This window comes from Bos grunniens, chromosome 12 (assembly GCF_055505025.1).
Source record: "Bos grunniens cultivar Pamir isolate PY7600 chromosome 12, Bosgru_T2T1.0, whole genome shotgun sequence".
NCBI lineage: Eukaryota > Metazoa > Chordata > Mammalia > Artiodactyla > Bovidae > Bos > Bos grunniens.
Window position 1 is genome coordinate 51,361,815 of NC_141176.1, and position 17,070 is coordinate 51,378,884.

The window sequence follows — 17,070 nt, forward strand, 5'->3', positions numbered from 1 at the left end:
AAGTTACAGTTTATCTTTGCATAGAACTCTATTAAGCAAAAAGTCAAATAGTTGATTTGGAATAACTTGGGGTGAAGAAAGTAGATAATTTAGAATGCAAGTGAAGTCAAAAGACTGAAAAATCTCAGGTGGGAAGATAGCCTGAGGGTGACCAGGACCAGTTAGAACTGGACATGGAACAACAGACTAGTTCCAAACAGGAAAAGGAGTATGTTAAGACTGTATATTGTCATCTTGCTTATTTAGCTTATATGCAGAGTACATCATGAGAAACGCTGGGCTGGATGAAGCACAAGCTGGAATCAAGATTGCCGGGAGAAATATCAATCACCTCAGATATGCAGATGACACCACACTTACAGCAGAAAGTGAAGAGGAACTAAAGAGCCTCTTGATGAAAGTGAAAGAGGAGAGCGAAAAATTTGCCTTAAAATTCAACATTCAGAAAACGAAGATCATGGCATCTGGTCCCATCACTTCATGGCAAATAGATGGGGAAACAGTGACAGACTTTATTTTTTGGGCTCTAAAATCACTGCAGATGGTGACTGCAGCCATGAAATTAAAAGATGCTTGCTCCTTGGAAGAAAATTTATGACCAACCTAGACAGCATATTAAAAAGCAGAGACATTACTTTGCCAACAAAGGTCCATAAATCAAAGCTATGGTTTTTCCAGTAGTCATGTATGGATGTGAGAGTTGGACTATAAAGAAAACTTAGCACTGAAGAATTGATGCTTTTGAACTGTGGTGTTGGAGAAGACTCTTGAGAGTCCCTTGGACAGCAAGGAAATCCAATCAGTCTATCCTAAAGGAAATCAGTCCTGAATATTCATTGGAAGGACTGATGCTGAAGCTGAAACTCCAATACATTGGCCACCTGATGCAAAGAACTGATTTATTTGAAAAGACCCCGATGCTGGGAAAGATTGAAGGTGGGAGGAGAAGGGGATGACAGAGGATGAGATGATTGGATGGCATCACCAGCTCGATAGGCATGAGTATGAGCAAGCTCTGGGAGTTGGTGATGGACAGGGAGACCTGACATGCTGCAGTCCATGGGGTTGCAAAGAGTGAGACATGACTGAGTAACTGAACTGAACTGACCAGGACAGCCTCCTGTCAGAGGGACACACTTTCCTTCAGTGTGCCCCATAAAATAGAATTTAGCACTTAGAAATCAAACACAACATGCATAGACATGGGAAAGTTCAAACAATCACTGTGGGATGAAGTGGTGAAGTAGTAGGAGCTTTGTCGCGTCAAAACTACGGGAAGATGATGGCTAAATGACACACCATTTCACAAAAGTCACTGAGTACTGTGGTCTCAATGAAGTGTTTTCAAACTCTCCAATAAGCTGATTTTTTTAACAAAAATAACAAATTTTTTATCTAATCAGTGTTCTCAGTCTTGAATAAGAATTTGTGTATAGAGTATTACAGTACATGAATTATCTTTATGCATTTTATTAAATTATGTTTCAATGTGGCATTATTGTTGTGCCCTACTACTTCTAAGTGAGGTTTATACTATTAAAGTGAATTAAAAACTAGAAAAAAAGAAAGGAAATACAGAAATATCACTATGCAAATTTCCTCATTTTCTTATTTTCTCCAAAATTGAGCTTAAATGGCCTAAAAAAGAGAGCTCTAGAGACTGCTAGATAGATTCTTGTCTCCCATATAATGCTGAAATTGGAGAAGCATACCATCTAATCAATGCACACTCGACCACAGCAATTGAATCCTTCTGACTTCTTTTAGAAAGTGGTTTTGGGATCTGTGGACTATAAGTTTTTCCTTTTTTCTAGGTTGAGATTTCTTTTAGATCCAACTAATATTTTCTATTGGGTATATCAGGAAGCAAAGAGAGGAAACTTAGGAGTAAAAATGTCTCATCTCTTGAGCTCCTTTTGTAAGCATCAATACCAACTCTGACACCAACAAAATGATTCATTGCATGCTTATTATGTAGCAGGTGCCATTCTAAACACTTTAGATATATTAACTAATTTAGTCCTCATCAGTGTCCTATGAAGTATTTACAATCATTATCTCCATTTGACGTAGGAGAAGCTGAGGCCTAGAGAGGTTAAGCAGGGTAATGAACTAGAGTCTCAACCAGGGTAATGAAGCTAATAGGTAGAATATAATCTAGTTAAGCAGAAACCTGAAGATTTCCATTAAAATATACGAATAGCTAAAGAAGAAACATTTGATACTGAGAAAATAGGTTTTGAATCAAATGTTTGTAAGGACCCTAGCTAGCCAATTTTTTTTTTAATTTTCTATTTTTATTTTTTTTAATATAAATTTATTTATTTTAATTGGAGGCTAATTACTTTATAATATTGTATTGGTTTTGCCATACATCAACATGAATCCACCACAGGTGTACACGTGTTCCCCATCCTGAACCCCCCTCCCACCTCCCTCCCCGTACCATCCTTCTGGGTCGTCCCAGTGCACCAGCCCCAAGCATCCTGTATCCTGCATTGAACCTGGACTGGCAATTCGTTTCTTATATGATATTATACATGTTTCAATGCCATTCTCCCAAATCATCCCCGCCTCTCCCTCTCCCACAGAGTCCAAAAGACTGTTCTATACATCTGTGTCTCTTTTGCTGTCTCGCATGCAGGGTTGTTGTTAACATCTTTCTAAATTCCATATATATGCATTGGTATACTATATTGGTGTTTTTCTTTCTGGCTTCACTCTGTATAATCGGCTCCAGTTTCATCCACCTCATTAGAACTGATTCAAATGTGTTCTTTTTAATGGCTGAGTAATACTCCATTGTGTATTTGTACCACAGCTTTCTTATCCATTCCTCTGTTGATGGACATCCAGGTTGCTTCCGTATCCTGGCTATTATAAACAGTGCTGCGATGAACACTGGGGTACACGTGTCTCTTTCAATTCTGGTGTCCTTGGTGTGTATGCCCAGTAGTGGGATTGCTGGGTCATAAGACAGTTCTTGGAGAAGGCAATGGCACCCCACTCCAGTACGCTTGCCAGGAAAATCCCATGGGCGGAGGAGACTGGTAGGCTGCAGTCCATGGGGTCGCTAAGAGTCGGACATGACTGAGCGACTTCACTTTCCTTTTCACTTTCATACATTGGAGAAGGAAATGGCAATCCACTCCAGTGTTCTTGCCTGGAGAACCGCAGGGACGGGGAAACCTGGTGGTGGGCTGCCGTCTATGGGGTCACACAGAGTCGGACACGACTGAAGCGACTTAGCAGCAGTAGCAGCAGCAAGGCAGTTCTATTTCCAGTTTTTTAAGGAATCTCCACACTGTTCTCCATAGTGGCTGTACTAGTTTGCATTCCCACCAACATTGTAAGAGGGTTCCTTTTCTCCATACCCTCTCCAGCATTTATTGCTTGTAGACTTTTGGATCGCAGCCATTCTGACTGGCATGAAATGGTACCTCATAGTGGTTTTGATTTGCATTTCTCTGAGAATGAGTGATGTTGAGCATCTTTTCATGTGTTTGTTAGCCATCTGTATATCTTCTTTGGAGAAATGTCTGTTTAGTTCTTTGGCCCATTTTTTGATTGGGTCGTTTGTTTTTCTGGAATTGAGCTACAGGAGTTGCTCGTATATTTTTGAGATTAGTTGTTTGTCAGTTGCTTCATTTGCTATTATTTTCTCCCATTCTGAAGGCTGTCTTTTCACCTTGCTATAGTTTCCTTTGTTGTGCAGAAGCTCCTGGTTATAGTTCCTAACCACTGAAGAGTGAAAATTTAGAGTAGGGTGGCATGGGGGAAGGAAGTGATGATGATGGCTAGTGTGAGATCTCAGAATCTGATAACTTCTAGCTGACTATTCTTCCAGCAGATAGGAAACCTATCATCAAGTCTGGGAAAATAAATTTTAATGAAATAAATGAAACAGTAACCTTTGATATTCATTGTTGTAAAAATAGCTAATTTTCATTTATTTTTTTGGATTGAGGAAATATTTCATATTGCTATCAGCTTCATGATGACCCAAAACAAATGAACTTTCTTTTGTAAGGATGCGCAGTTGAGGAGGTGATATATTTTGTGTTTATCCAGCTATTGACATTTTGTCATTGCCATCATTCACACACTACATTTTAGAAACTACTAAGAGAAATTGTATTTGCCCACATCCCCACATTGTGACCAAAAAAAAAAAAAGAGAGAGAGAGAGAGAAGGAACATATAAAATATTTATCTAAGCTCAAGTTTGAAGAAAGTAGTTTAATTTCTTAGAAAGGTTTTCTTTGCTGGCAATATAATTCTGTAAAAGATTTGACAATATATTGATAAAAAGGCTTTCGCTTTTCTAGCACACACACGAAAAGAGTTCTCTTCAATGGAGCTTCATCTTTCTTTTTCTTTCTCTTTTCTTCATTTTTTACCAAAGGTTTTCTTGTTCTTCAGAAATTCAGTCAGAAGAGCAGGTTTCAGGTGGTAAGAGCTGAAGTTCATAACATCGAGCACAACATTCTGCAGACAGGCCATGTGCCATACGTGGTCAAGTCCATAAAATAGCAATTGTTATTATGCATGCAAGTGTGCCCAGTAGTGTCAGACTCTCTTGTGACCCCACATACCACAGTCTACCAGGCACCTCTGTCCTTGGGATTTCCCAGGCAAGAATACTGGAGTTGATTTCCTTCTTCAAATTGTTATTATATCACTCTCAAATTTGATTATTTTAGGGATATGATTATTAAAGTAAAATGTGAATTAATTTTAATAGATAATTCCGCAAGGTACACAGCAATAAAAACTAGGATTATAGCTTTTTATTCTATGTACTTCTCTATTTAGATACAAATTTGTTAAGCAAATTCAGAGAACATTTACCTATAAACTAAAGTTTATTTTACTTTTCTACTCTATTCCCATTAACTCTTTACCCTAGATGTAACTTCTGGAAAAATCTAGTGTGTGTTTTTCTTGAAATTTTTCATAATGTGCAAATATAGATGAATAATGGACGTAGCTATATACTTTGAGGATTTTAAAAGAATATGAGGTTATAGCATACCTATTATTCTACACATTGCATTTTTTTACTTAATATGTCTTGATGATATTTGCTAACTTATATATTTTGAGTGCTAATTATTTTTTTAAGAATTGTTTTTAAATCACCCCCAACTAGAGTGGGTGACTCTGTACACACAGTCCATGTAAAGAATGTAAGGAATTGAGATACAGAGAAGCATAAAATCAAATGGAAGTGCCAGCAAACCAGTGCTTCAGAGCACCAAAGAGACTTTGAAGTCTAGTCTCTATGGCTATGTATTCCTTTTTAAATTTTTTTTCTTTTTTATTGTGGTGAATGCCGCATAACAGAATAAAACATACTATTTTAATCACATTTAACTGTACTATTCGGTGGCACTAAGTACATTCACAATGTTGTATGACTCTCACCATCATCCATCTCTTGAAATTTTCATCTTCCTAGACTGAAACTCTGTCTCCATTTAACACCAAGTCCCCGTTTCTCTCCTCTCCAACCCCTGCCCTCTGATCCTTGCAATTGACTAGTGTACTTTCTGACTCTATGAATTTGACTACTCTAGGGAGAAAAATGGAGAAGGAAATGGCAACCCACTCCAGCATTCTTGCCTAGAGAATCCTGTGGACAGAGGAGCCTGGTGGGCTGCTGTCCATAGGGTTGCACAGAGTCAGACACGACTGAAGTGACTTAACATGCATGCACGCACTGGAGAACAAAATGGTAACCCATTCCAGTATTCTTGCCTGGAGAATCCCAGGGACAGAGGAGCCTGGTGGGCTGCTGTCTGTGGGGTTGCAACAGAGTCAGACACAACTAAAGCTACTTAGCAGCAGTAACAGCAGCAGCAGGGAGAAAAAAGGGAGGTATAGTTATGTATATTTGCTTCACACTACAGTAATGATTGTTTTTTTCTCTTCACTTTCTCTGAAAACGTACTCATTTTCTGTGCATTTTCTCCCAAGTATGTTCCATGAGCCATCTAGTCAATCGTCCCAGGCAACAGGGATTGTATGATGCCCCTCATTCCATCAGAGGACTTTCATAAATCCCAAATCATTTGCTAACCCTTACCTTCTGAAATCCTCTCTCATTTCTAGAAGCAACTCAAGTCACGATAAACTTTGTACTTTCACCTCCAGCTTGATGCATTTCCTTTTGATTCTTTGAAGGCGATCTGGTGTTCTCACTTGCATACTTTTGTTATCCAGTAGTGTCGACACTGTTTGTCAGAACACAAAGCCAATGGCAGAAAACGAGTCCACAGCTGAGTAAACACTTGTTGCAGAATATCCTCAATGCTGGATAAAAGGGTAGAGTCTTTGCTCAGTAGAATGTGCCTCACCGGTTCTCACTGACTGCAGATTCAAGGCATGGGAAAAATACAAGGACACATTTACTGACACATACATAATATTTACTGTAAAATATTATGATATAGACATACCACAGGCACAAACTTATATACAATATTCCTTAGTGGCTCAGATGGTAAAGAATCTACCTGCAATGCAGAAGACCTGGTTCAGCCTGGTGCTCTGTGATGATCTAGAGGGGAGGGTTAGAGGGGGAGGCTCAAGGAGGAGAGGATTTATGTATACCTATAACTGATTCACTTTACTGTATAGCAGAAACTAACACAATATTGTAAAACAATTATATTCCAATAAAATTTAAAAAAAAAATTAGAAGTTACCAACTCAGCAAGGACTTGAAGGGCTAAAAGCCCCCCCCCCCAAAAAAAAAAGAAAAAATAAAGCAAAATAGGCCAGTACCAAATTTGGTACCAGTTTTCCCTTTAAATCATTTGCCTATTCTAATAGAGATCACTGAGATGCTTAGAAGCTGAGAAAATCTTCTGTCAGTTTTAGGGGTGGTATAGAATTAGAAACTAGAGTCCAGGGACTATCAAGAAGGAAGGTCCTAATACATACTGGAGTCCTTCACTGAACATTGATGATGGACTATACCCCCGGAATAAGTGGTTTTTTATAAAGAGTGTCCTTCACAAAGGCCGAAGTTTTGCTTTGAAGCAGCTCGATGCCAGATGGATTAGATCTTGACCATAACTGCCTGCCAGGGTGCTCATTCAGAGACTCAAATTAGCTCTACAACCTTTCAGATGAAATTCCTGCCTTTTAATCACAAACTGGCAATTGGAATGGAAATGAGATTACATGATCAAAACACCGTGAAAAGATAAATGGAAAATAGACATAGACCCACAGGAAATCCAGACACTAAAGTCAGTGAACAAGGGCTTTAAGATAACTGTGCTCCAGTTCTCCTGGTTACTGCTGTTACCTAGAGTATGAATGCAAGCTCCCCTGGTTGATTTTGCCAGTTCCTGCTGCCTGCCCGTGATCCCTTTCAGATCACTTGAATTCCCTCCCTTTGCTTTAGGTGCTGTTTTCTCTAGTGAAGTGAAAGTCACTCAGTCGTGTCTAACTCTTTGCGACCCCATGGATTATACAATCCATGGAATTCTCCAGGCCAGAATACTGGAGTGGGTAGCTGTTCCCTTCTCCAGGGGCTGTTTTCTCTATGGGAATTGCTATTTCCTGGTTGAGTGCATATTTGTAAACTTGTGACTGAAGACACATTTCCAAAAATTGCCCATTTATACTCTCTCTTGTCCAATTCTTCATTACACAGTGCTCTCAAATGAGCTTTTTCCCCAAATCTATTAATATAATAACCTTTCTTCCCATTAACAGTGAAGAATCAGCAGAAACCTTAAGGCAGATGTGAAAGTCAGTTATTTTAATTGGAAACAGCCTTGGGTATTTTTTGCCAGGTTTGGGTGTCCCACATAGAACTACACAAAAGTAGAGACTGGGGATCCCAGACACTTTTCAAGTTTATGTTTTTTGGTAAAAACTGTCTCATTGGATAATGAAGCTCAGTCCCCTAACACAATGGAGAATTAGAGCAAATGGCCTTTCTTCTATGGGCCATGGCATTGGACACTTTCCTTGCTCTCTGGAACCCTTATCCCAAGAAGGAGTTTAGGGCTTCAGTTGAGGACTGAAGATGCCTGCAGGTGACTGGCTGAATCATCTCCAAAAGAGCATCCATCATGTAACTTCTACTTACATAAGAACTATAGACAACTGAGGTTTATTTTAAAGAGTCTGTGATCTGCAGACCCCGGAGAAGGAAACTGCAACTCACTCCAGTATTCTTGCCTGGAGAATCCCTGGACCGGGGAGCCTGGTGGGCTACAGTCCATGGGGTTGCAAAAGTCAGACGTGACTTAGCAACTAAACCACCATGATCTGCAGAGAATTCCTTACTTGGAAGTCTACTGGTAGGAAAGGAGGAATCTAAGTTCACCTTTGTAAGAGACCATGTAGATGTAGTTGACATTTTTACTGTCCTCTAACAGGCCTGCCCTCTTTGTCTGGTATCAGCAGTGTCCCAACTCCATTCCTGTTCCCTTACCACTCTAGTGAAGCAATCAATAAAGAGACATGGATGGACCTAGAGAGTATCATACGGAGTGATGTAAGTCATAAAGAGAAAAATAAATATTGTATATTATTAATAATGTATATATGCGGAATCTGAAAAAAATTTGTGTAGGCAATCTGATAGCAAAGTAGAAACAGAAACACACTTAGAGAACAAATGTATGGACACCAAGTGGGAGAGAGGGGTGGGATGAATTGGGTGATTGGGATTGACATATATACACTATTGATACTACTTATAAAATAAGTAACTAATGATAACGTACTGTATAGCACAGGAAACTACTCAATGCTCTGCAGCGACTCAATTGTCTATGGGAAGGAAATCCAAAATGGGATATATGTATGAGCTTCCCAGGTAGAAAAGTAGTAAAGAATCTCTACCTGCCAATGTAGGAGGTGCAAGAGACACAGTTTCGATCCCTAGGTTGGGAAGATCCCCTGGAGTAGAAAATGGCAACCTGCTCCAGTATTCTTGCCTGGAAAATTCCATGGGTAGAGGAGCCTGGTGAGCTACAGTTCACGGGCTTACAAAGAACTGGACATGACTGAGCACAGCACACAACACACACATGTATACATATAGCAAATTCCCTTTGTTCTACAGTAGAAACTAACACAATATTGTAAAGCTGCTGCTGCTACTGCTGCGAAGTCGCATCAGTCGTGTCCGACTCTGTGCGACTCCATAGACAGCAGCCCACCAGGCTCCCCCATCCCTGGGATTCTCTAGGCAAGAACACTGGAGTGGGTTGCCGTTTCCTCCTCCAATGTATGAAAGTGAAAAGTGAAAGTGAAGTCGCTCAGTCGTGTCCGACTCTTAGCGACCCCGTGGACTGCAGCCCACCAGGCTCCTCTGTCCATGGGATTTTCCAGGCAAGAGTACTGGAGTGGGTCACCAGTGCCTTCTCCGATTGTAAAGCTACTATACTCTAATAAAAATTTTGAAAGTATAAAGATACATTGTCTTTATAGTCAGATAGATAGACTTATGATCCAGGACTGGCCAAATCTGGGTCAGAGTCCCCTATTATATGTGCTTTGTCCTCTTCCCTACACACACACACACACACACACACACACACCACATCCCATAGGCACACATACATACCACTGAAGCAGGGAGAGATAACAGAGAGTTTCTCCCTTTTTCTTTGTTGCTGGAGTTGATAACTGGAATTGTTTGTGGCAATACTTGGCCTTCTGTACATCTTATGGATAATGGAGAGAGAGAGATGACCAATCATTTGGTTATTTGATCCCTGAATCTGCATTTGGCAAGTCCAGCTCTAGGCTTGACTTCTCAGTCCTGTGAGGCAACCTATTACTTATCTCAGAAGGCAGATTTCAGTTGAGTTTTGTCACTTGCACTGAGAGTCCTGAGTAGCCTAAAAATGAGAATGGATGGAAATTATCCAAAATGAAGAGCTGTGTTAAAAAACAGCAGAGCCTCCTCTGACTTGGGGAATAATGAGAAAGCTCATCAGATTCAAAGTAATTCTAGCCCAGCTGAAGTAGAAATGGATTCTAGGGTCTTTATCACAGTTCTACTAACTCTGTACATCAGATACTTGAGAAATATTACACATATTCTTTACAAGCATAGTTTAAAGATATTTCCTCTTGTCCTTTCTAAAGGAGAAGCCACAATAAAAATTGGAGCTCAAGAAATGCATCAATTTTTCAGAATGCCTTTAAGTTCTGTATCAAACAGTGAATTACTTTATGTTAAAGGGGCTTATGTTTTTGAAAATTATTATATAATAGGGATTATTTTAAGTATGTTTTTGAATCATTAACATATTTACTGATTCTCTCCTGTGCTGTGCTGTGCTTATCTGCTTAGTTGTTTCCGATTCTTTACAACCCCAAGAGCCCTCCAGGCTCCTCTGTCCATGGGGTTTCTCCAGGCAAGAATACTGGAGTGGTTGCCATGCCCTCTTCAGGGGATCTTCCCAACTCAGGGATCGAACCCAGGTCTCCCACATTGCAGGTGGATTCTTTTCTGTCTGAGCTATCAGGGAAGCCTGATTCTCTCCTACATATTTACTATTATATAATAGTTACGTAACACAAATGCACATTTACCAAATAGAAATATATTTTTACTTTTACATATTAATTATTATACAACCTTTAAAAGAAATACAGTTTCATTTCTTCAGAAATATTGTATACGTGAAAGGCTTACCACTATACTGGACTTTTCCCCATTATTTAAAAGTATAAGAGTTTTACTGTAATGTATTTTACTGATGTGTATCTTTTTTTTAGATTTTTGAGGTTGAATGTTTTAACGCCACAGAAAATCTTTCCTACGTATGCAGCACTTGAAAATGTAATCATTATTGAAATGAGTTAATCTGAAACTGTAAAACATGAATTATTTATTTACTGTCAACATCAAGACAGAATATGCTAATTTATTTATAACACAGAAGGGCCAACCTATTCAAACAAAATGTGTTTGGGGGATTATTATTAATTAACCAAATTTGATATGGGCATAAGTTTGAGCAAACTCAGCCAGATAGTGAAGGACAGAGAAGTCTGGCACGCTGCAGTTCATGGGGTCGCAAAGAGTCAAATACGACTTAGCAACTGAACAACAACAACTGAATTTTATAGAAACATTTCCAAATTGAATTAAATAAAATAATCATATAATACTGAATAGTTTGAACTTCTATTTACTTTTCAAACAGTAAATCTCTTTCAGTTGACTGCAGATATCATTGTAATGATCAGTTGCTATGTAATAAGTTGATGTTCTCTATCGCTTTTAGATATATAAGCTCATTTGTCCCGGTTTCAAATGACTGCAGACTGCTGTGTTTTTGAGGTGTTTACTTTCATAGTTTTCTGTCTTCTTCCTCACTGTGAAAATCCCAGCTGTCACTTCTATCACTATGCTAGCATTCAGCCTTCTGTTCTCTCTCTCTCTCATCATTATTCTATAAGTCTCATGTGAACCTGGTCTATTTTGGCCTCTCAGAACTCTCTTTGGCTGACTTCTTGATTCTGAAATGTGAGGTTGATGGATACTAGTCCCTGAATAAATGAAGAGGCCATTTAATTCCCTTTTAATGATGAAGAAAATGCTGCCTGTTTTCAGGTGGTGAAAACTGGCATTAGAAACCTCAGATAATGTTGAGAAATATATTATGACCGGTAGGAAAAAAGAATATTTCAACACATTATATAAATAGAAAACATTTTCAGTAATTATGCCTTGAATAAAGAAAGACTTTTGAAGAGTCCTTTTCTGTCCCATTGTTGTTTTGATTTGAAAGGCCCTAAAAGTAAGGGTTTGTTTATTACATTTGTAAAAGGCCAAGAGCGCATGAAAACTTCCCCCAAATGGATTCATCAATAATTCAAGAACAAAGTACAGAGGTTTATACAACATATAAAACTGAAAAGCCAAAAGATAGCATGGTCTAGAAACTCACCAGGGAAAAACCAAAATGACAAATTTGGTTCATCACCACCTTGCAAATGCACGGTGTTAGCAAACACTTGACTTCCTTTTTCTAAAGTGTAAATGGCATTTTATTTAGCTAAAGACATCGACATATGGAAGATGTTTGGTAATTTATGCCAGGTGAATAATTACTTCATAAATTAATGAACAAGCTATTATTGGACATTGACTATTTGCACAGCACACCCCAGGTGGTGTGGGGGAAGCGGTAATCAAGCCACGTCTTGCTGTTGCTATGCCCATGGGACATCCTGCCATCAGATTATAACTGTTTCCTGTCAAAAAGAAATCCTGTTTAAAATTGACAGTCATATATGTTTCAATTTCTAAATGTCCCACTAGAGATAATTAGAAAAATTAGGACAGTAGTATAGCAATGTAGGCAAAGACAAATAATTCTTCTAAAATATGTCTGATTAAAATAAATTTTATTATAAAAAGAGTTTGAGTTCTAGCTGCTCAGAGTATTTTTGGTTTTGTCTTGGGCTTAAAATGGCAAGCTGTTTTTTTTTTCTCATAAAGTTTAAGAGATAGTTAAGAGCAGAATTACAAGAAACAAAATAAATTATTTACTCTATGTTCTCTTTTATGTTCTTTGTTGTATTTAGTTAACTTCTCATATGAAGATGTATATTTGTGGTCAAAAGGAAAAGGGGATTCCTTTGGAAGAATATCTTGTTGTGATCAACCCAAGTGCAAAGGGTGAGGTGTCCTCTGAAGTAATTCTGGGTAAGAAATATATATGAAAAAAGGAAGAATGAATCTAGGAAAATATTATATGGTGTGTTTCCAGTAATGCCAGATAGATTAAATATTCTAAAATACCCTTGACACAAAATTCATGAACAGGCTATGTGATAAACAATCTATTGCTGTTCAGTTGCTAAATTGTGTCCCGCTCTTTGCTATCCCATGGACTGCAGCGTGCCAGGCTTCCCTGTCCTTCACCATCTTCTGAAGTTTGCTCAAACTCATATCAATTGAGTCAGTGATGCCATCCAACCATTTCTCCCTCCGTCACCCACTTCTCCTCCAGCCCTCGATCATTCCCAGAATCAGGGTCTTTCCCAATGTGTTGGCTCTTTGCATCACGTGGCCAGAGTATTTGGAGCTTCTGCTTCAGCATCAGCCCTTCCAATGAGTATTCGGGGTTGATTTTCTTTAGGATTGATTGGTTTGATCTCCTTGCAGTCCAAGGGACTCACAAGAGTCTTCTCCAGTACCACAGTTTGAAAGCATCAATTCTTTGGCACTCAGCCTTCTTTATAATCCAACATTCACATCCCTACATGACTTCTGTAAAAACCATAGCTTTGATTTGTGGACCTTTGTTGGCAAAGTAATGTCTCTGCTTTTTTATATGCTGTCTAGTTTTGTCAACTTTTCTTCCAAGGAGCAAGCATCTTCTAATTTCATGGCTGCAGTCACCATCTGCAGTGATTTTGGAGCCCAAGAAAATGAAGTCTGTCACTGTTTCCACTGTTTTCCCATCTATTTGCCATGAAGTGATGGGGCTGGATGCCATGATCTTAGTTTTATGAATGTTGAGTTTTAAGCCAGCTTTTTCACTCTCCTCTTTCACTTTCATCAAGAAGCTCTTTAGCTCCTCTTTGCTTTCTGTCATAAGGGTGGTGTCATCTGTATATCTGAGGTTATTGATATTTCTCCCAGCAATCTTGATTCCAGCTTGTACTTTATCCAGCCCAGCATTTCATATCATGTACTCCACATATAAGTTAAATGAGTAGAGTGACAATATGCAGCTTGACATACTCCTTTTTCAATTTGGAACCAGTCCATTGTTTCATGTCCAGTTCTAACTGCATACTTGCCCTCATATAGGTTTCTCAGGAGACAGGTAAGGTGGTCTGGGATTCTCATCTGTTTAAGTGCATAACTTAACCCTAAAGAAGCATATTTTCAAGGACTAGTGATGAAGGTGAACTTGGAAAGGAGAATAGAAAGACACTCTGAATCTAGGCTGTTCTGTAGAGTTTAGAGGAATATTGTATATTTTTATAGTCAAGGGACTTGAGTTGTAATGGCTACATGGAAGTGGAGTGGCGAGATAAGGTTTTAAACTCCTATAAAGAAGGGAGTTTAAATTAAAACCTCATAAATTCTAGAATTCTTAAAGGACAATGTCACTGTATAATATCTCTGCTACTGTCTAAGGAAGATGACAGGCAAGTTTGCCCATCTTGTTTTGTACTTTGAAGAGATTAAAATAAAAATCTACTGTGATAATCTGTCTCTCTATCCCTCTCTGTGCATGGATTTGGACTTGGAATTTATGTACCAATGTGATTTTAGTGAAAAATAAAAATTAATATTTCAAAATGGTTCTTGATGGGCAATACTTATGGGACACCTAGAAGAAGCAAATGTAAAATCTCTCCAGAGAACTCACTCCAACTTAGCTCTCCCAAGTTTCCCATGAATGAAATTTCATCAAACTTGACTTTGCAATTTAAAATAACAAATACAAAAGGAAACAATTATCAATTAGTTATAGTCATTGGAGACCGAAAGAACATATTAAAATACAGAGAACTTTGAACTGTGTGTGTAATTGGATATCAATTATGAAATAGTTATGCTTAATATAATAGGAATGACAAAACATTTAATTTTAAAAAATGAAACAAAGATACCAAAAGAAAACCTCCAGACTTGCAAAAGAAAAACATACTTTCTTTGAAATTTTGCATACATTTTAGAAATTTGACACAATTACAAATGTGAACAAATGGTCACATGTAGATACCCCCAAATTAGAGAATATTCACATTTTTTTCTGAAGGACACATGAAATTTTGCAAAAAATTTGGACACATTATAGATTTATAGAACAAGTTTTAACAAATTTTAAATAATTTGTAGCAGATAAGCAAAAATTTTTTTTCAACTATAATGCAATTAAATCAAGTATGTGCTCAGTCGTATCTGTTTGCAACTCCATAGACTGAACCTGTCAGGCTCCTCCATCCATGGGATTCTCCAGGCAAGAACACTCAAGTGGGATGTGGTGCCCTCCTTCAGGGCAAATCAAGTGTAAGAAAGACTAAAGAAAGGCTAATAGAAAGTAAGTGAATTTTCAAAATGGGAAAAGGCAAGAAGACAGCACTTGAGGCAAAGACAGGGTTTGCTTTCTTATGCAGATTTTCTTATGAATCATTACCATGTAATTCAGGTTATGATTTTTCACATAAAGTCTCTTGGAAAGTTAACAGCATTTTTTGAATGACTCCTTTTTTTCTGATACAATGAAGTTTCACACAAAATGAAAATTAGTTAATGTAAGAAAAAGCATTTTAGCATTCTGATTTCCAAAACAATAATCAATTTACTCCTACAACAGTCTCTAGTTAGAAAATATTATATGAAACAAATTTAAATTTGTATCATGTTCGGGTGACCCCCCAGCCCCCCAAAAAACATTATGCTTTGAGGATTTCACTTAGCAGCAGGATAGTAGTCTAATGATCCCACTAGTGAGGAAAGTATTAATTGATAGAACAGAATGATATTTCCCTTGTTGTATGTTTTTATAACTACCAACTTTCCCTACTATTTTATTAATACTTATTATTTTTAATGTTTCCCTCGAGTTCTAGGAACATAATCCCATAAATGGCCAATAAATATGTTTTTTTGTCTTTTTCTTTCCTACGTAAAGCTTATTTTTTTGCTTCAATTCTTACCATTCCATCTGTTTCCAAACAATATCAAATAACAGAGATACTATTATTATTTGATTCATTGATTTAATGATCACATTTCTAGTCAAGCAATTTAAGGAGTAGTTTAAAAATATTCTCAGTGTAGGAACAGTTGTCTTTTGGCTTCTACTTCATTTTAGTTAAGATTGGCTATTTACTTCTTAGTAAATTCACTGTATGGTGACAATTTGAAAACATTTTCGTTATGTTTTATATTCTGTTTGCATTAGTTTGTGGGTTTTGCCTTTTTCTTGATGATTTTAACATAGTTTTGTCATTTTATTAAATTTTCAAAGAACTCACTCTTAGATTTATCAATTCCACTGTGTAATATTTGTGTTTCTGTTGTAATTTTTAGTAATTCTCTAGTAATTCCCCAGTGTCCCAAAGGATTTATTTTTTTTGTATTTATATGAAATTTAAAGTGGAAGCTGAATTTATTGTATTCTTTCTCACTCTCCAACAATATGCACATGTAATTTAAGGTGTTTATTTTTGAATATAACACTGCCCACTTACCTAGCTTTTGATATTTTAGGTTCTTATTTTTACTGATTTACAAAAATAACTGATGGTTATTTTTTTCTCACAGTATTTTTCCTTGATTTAGGAAGGATTTTAGGAAGATGCTTTTTAATTTACAAGATGCTATATTTTGCAATTGACAATGATATTATTAGTTTATGTTCTTTTTGAACAGTAATCAGATAATGTGGCCAACAAAACTTCTGTCTTCTGGACTTTTTATATTTTCCTCATGACCTAAAATATCCATTATTCCAGCATAATGTAGTAGCTGGCTTTCCAATAAAATGCCTATTACCAACAATCATGTCATGGAAATCCACTTGTTTCCTTAGGAAGTATGTTATAGGCTTGAGACTCAAATAATATAGCTATTTTTTCTTGAAACAATTAAAAAATAATTTTTTATTACTCCATCTGTGTTTGAAACCTAAAACTTTTTTCTTGTAGACAAAAATCTATTAGTTTAAGTTAATTTCTTCTCTACAACCCTGTCATAACCAAAACCAGTGGGTTTAATTCAAAGAAAATTTCTTAATCAACTGTATACTATACATTCAGTGTATAAATTGTGCCTTGGAGAAAAAGCACCAATTCCTTTATATAACCAATTATGGTAAATACAGTAGGTGAATAAATTACAACACTGTTATTTATGGTTTATGACTATATCAGAAAAATACATACAAAGGTTTCTTTTTTTAAAGAACAGAATGATCTTATTTTCAGCCAAGCATTTGATGGACAATCTGGATTAGTGAAGACAGGCTCATTTTATTATCTGAAAGGAGATGATGGAATTAAAGAAGGATTGAACTACTCTGCACAGGAGGATGAGGTAAATTTGGGGTT

The 17,070-nt window shown here is 37.3% G+C and overlaps 1 long non-coding RNA gene across 3 annotated transcripts in view; it reads left to right on the forward strand.

The window, feature by feature from the left end:
• The window catches only part of LOC147361760 (uncharacterized), a 318,701-nt gene that overhangs the window by 172,257 nt on the left and 129,374 nt on the right, over positions 1 to 17,070 (forward strand). The window contains exon 3 of one of the 3 annotated variants that reach the window (XR_015138230.1): positions 12,580 to 15,201. The exons of the other annotated variants lie outside the window; for them this stretch is intronic. This is a non-coding gene — a long non-coding RNA (uncharacterized LOC147361760). Of the gene's footprint in view, positions 1 to 12,579; positions 15,202 to 17,070 lie in introns of those variants that run through there. 3 annotated transcript variants of the gene reach the window in all.